Genomic DNA, 3,951 nt, shown 5'->3' with positions numbered 1-3,951 from the left:
TTATCACACACAGCTTCCTCCTGTCTCCTGCTTTAACTGCTAGACGCACTGCCAGCAAGTGGCATGCCCTGGGTATATGATAATCCTCCTGGCTAGTTCACTACAGTGACCACCTCCTGCCTGCTCTAGGACTCCCTTCTGGAGTCACTCGCTGCCTCTGCCAGGCCTTCTGCTGCATCACCTCTCAGTGCTTCACTCCATTCCATTCTTCCTTGGCTTCCTCTTGTTCTGTTCCCTAAACACTACCTTCAATTTCAGTTCAACCTTGCCCCTGCTCCACCAGCTCCATGCTGCCCCTCTGAGCCTGATGTATTCTCTTGACTGCTCTGAGACAGTGGAAATTGCTCAATGGGCTTTGAGAATGCATTGTCCTTCGGCATGGACAGCCTTCCTTTTGTCCACCTTCATGTAACAGCAGGGAAGGAATGTAGGCAACTGTTTGTGTTCCGGAAATCCATAGTTCCAGTTGTGCCATCAGTCACTCTTCCACTGATTTGCAGCATCAGAGAGTTGTAAAAAGACAGTGACACAGTAGCAGCAGCCATTTGCCCTGGCCTAACATCTTGGTGGGTACAGGGAGATGAGTAATGAGACATCATCTTCAAACCATTTTGTTCAGGGAGTCTGGGAATTTTGGATGAAAGCTATCCTGGCTAAGGAAGGAGTTTCACAATTAATTCAAATGCAAAAAGCGTGTATGCAAGAGGTGGAAAAAAGGATAGGCTATGGAGGAGGAGGACAGAAGCACTGCTTGGGTACTGAAGGACAAAAATCAGTAAAAGCCTCTCAGAGCCCAGCTGGAGCAAAAACTTGCATGGGATAGGATGGGTGACAAGAGGGATTCTGTAATTATCTTAGTAGCCAGTCCAGGGAAAATACAGGTCTGCTGAGGAATGGGGGACAAACTAGTGATGGATGCCTCAGCCTTAGAAGCGGCTGAGGTACTCAAAGCCTTCCTTGCAACAGTCTGTAGAAGCAAAGCCTGCGCCCAGATCTCCAAACATATCATAATGGTTTGGAAAGTTGAGGGACAGCCAGGAGTGGGGCAGCAACAGGCTTGGTGCTACTTAGAGAGCCTGGATATATCACAGTGCATGGGATTGGATAGAATACACTTCAAAGGTGCTGGGATACGCTGAAGCTGCTGAAAGAATTGCCTGATGTGATTATGAGGCTGCAGTCTTTCATCTGTCATCCCTGACAGCTGGAAAAGGGGCAACATTGTGCCCAGCTGTACGGAAAGCAAGCAGGATGACTCGGGGAACTCCAGACAAGCCATCCTTACCGCAGTAGTACGTCCTCCTGGCACCCAGTGCCAAACGTGCAAAGGACAAGGATGTAATCAGGAAAGGCTGATACTGGTTTAGCAAGGGAAAACTGGCTGCCCCTTAAAATGAAAGGACTGGCTATATGGGTTAGGGGAGAGTGGTTGATGTAATATATTTTGACTTGAGTTATTCTGTAAGTACTGTCACCCACAGCATACTCCTTTAGAAGGAGGGGGAGGTATGGCAGCAAACCACTGCTTAGCATACTGGGAAATGGGAAGATGTAAAATATCCCAGTGAAGGAGAATGACACCACCAGTAGACTAGTTCTTCCTAATTCCATGTGGGTGTCCTGGCAAGATGACATTGCTCAACGAGTGCCCTGGGCAGCCCGTCACACTCTTCAACACCCTGACACAGGGTAGAATACAGCAGAAAGACTAATCATAGCACCTAGACCAGCTGATTGTCCATTAAAATATTCTGTAGCACTGAAGGTTGAACTGGAGGCAGAGGAAAAGCTAGATAGACTATACAAAGCCATAACCAACTGACCAAATATTAGCACATTTCCCTCAACCTGTTCATGAGCAATATCTGGAAATGGAAGAAGCATCCCACGTCTATTGTCACCACATACTTTTGATGTTCTGCTGATGTACATCCACTAAATGTTGTTTTTCTTGAGCATGTAATTTGTAGGGATGCATTCTTCCATGAAAAATTTGGCAGCTCCATGAGACCAGAGGATATGTCAATGGAGAATTCGTAGCCAGGGAGACAGAGTGGGGAAGAAAGGCTTCACACTAGCTTCAGCTCATGCATAATGGTCATGGGCTATTCCTTAAGAAAAATCCAACAGTGCATCTATCTAGGCACAAGCTGCTGGGTCCACTAGCCTGTTCTGGTACAGCAATGGCCATGGTGGGACAGCCAGCAGGATGTTTCAGTGCAGAAGGCAGGAACTAAGACAGTAGGCCATGCAGGTTGACTAGCATTTTTTTGTGTATTGGAGTGTGGAACAGGCTAGAGCAATACTTGATGAGGTGGGTCAGACACTGTGAGGTAGAAGGGCAAAGTGCAGCATGCCAATATCTGCAGGTTAGCATGGATCTGGAATGGCTGGAGATGGGACCCCATAGTAGCTACTGGTCCATTTTCTGACCCATGGGACAGTTTTCCTTACAGCAAAGAAACCCTGTGCTCAGATTTCTGTCCCAGTCCACTGAGAATGAGGAGCTGGCATTAAAGGCACAGACAGGAAATAGGGAGAGGAGGGAGCTTATGGCTCCCAGTTCTAGGGTGATCAAGGTAGAATGGAAAACCCCAGGTAACAGGACTATTTTGGAGGAACATTTGATTTGAAAAGGCAAATAGGGAGAAGGAGACAGAGCAGGGTGATGACAAAGGCTTCTCCAGTGTTGAGACCTCCCCACAATTCACTCATAAAAACCCACCACTTGTCCCTCTTAAGCTTCCCTTCCAGAAACACCATTTTTCTTCATGATCAGCACAGATCTAGCTGCTAAGAACTCATGTCCAGTCCCTCCTCACCCCCTGAGACACTGCTCCCTGTCTGCCTGGTCACACCACAGCCACCTACAGCATTGAACCCCAACAGTGCGGTGTTGGCACTGAGGCTGGGAGGGATGGTGATGAGCCACATGCAGCTGGTCTTTGTGTCTTTCAGTGTGATTGATTCCTCTGTTATCTCCTTTACCTCCTCCAAGAGGACATTGGCACCTCTCAGTCTCCAGAGTTCTGTAAGAAAAGAGATAAAAACAGTTCTGAGATTTTCATACCTGTCTGTCAAGGTTTCAACATAGATCAAGGGGCAGACAGGGGGACATAATTTCAGATGATGTTATTTCAAATACTGGGAGAGATAGAAAGTCTGGTTTAAACACCGAACCGTCTTCCATCCCAACTACCTTGGCCTGCACTTTTGAGGCCTTACCTTGAGCAAATAATCGAGAACACTGTATGTGTGCAACCAAAGTGTTGACACCCACAAACCACACATCAGATTTTTTTTTTTTATATCAGAAGAAAGACTTGACCTCTAATATAAGTCTAAACTGGGTTTTGCAGTGTTGGTGGGAAGCCACTTCAAACACAGTTACCATGACTATTCTCCAAAACATTCCCGGACGCACCCAGTTCTGAGAGCCTGGGAGCAGGGGACACGTCACCTTTGGCTCCCCGGTCACCCGGCACCTCCTGCAGCCCTTCGCAGTGGCACCAGGGACAGTACAACCCCCTTCCCTTGTGCCCCTCTTGCACCGCCTTGCCCTTCCATGCCAGGCAGCATGAGGGGATGATGAACCACAAGCCGTGCTATGCCTCCACGGTCTCCTTCGTGTCGGGGCACTGCACAAGCAAATACACCCGGTGTCTGCGCATCCGGTGCCAAGTGAGTGCATTTGGGTGCGACCATTCCTGTGCCCCTTTGGGCCTCCAGTCCAGCGAGGGCTTCCAGGGAACTGAGGTGTGTCCTGCACCAGTTTGGGTTGAAGTGGCTGGTTCTGGCTCCTAAGAGCTGTCGGCATTTCCAGGCACGAGTCCCACGTTTCCCTCCCTCCCAACCCTCTCAGCAGAGTTCACTCCTTTAAGGTTTCCCACGAGCTTTAGGTTTGCTCGGTCTCTACTTTTAAAGTGTTACTAATTTGGCCTGACCCTTCCT

Source organism: Pygoscelis adeliae, unplaced genomic scaffold (assembly GCF_000699105.1).
Source record: "Pygoscelis adeliae isolate BGI_AS28 unplaced genomic scaffold, ASM69910v1 Scaffold384, whole genome shotgun sequence".
Taxonomy (NCBI): Eukaryota; Metazoa; Chordata; class Aves; order Sphenisciformes; family Spheniscidae; genus Pygoscelis; species Pygoscelis adeliae.
Note: the sequence above shows the minus strand (reverse complement) of the source record.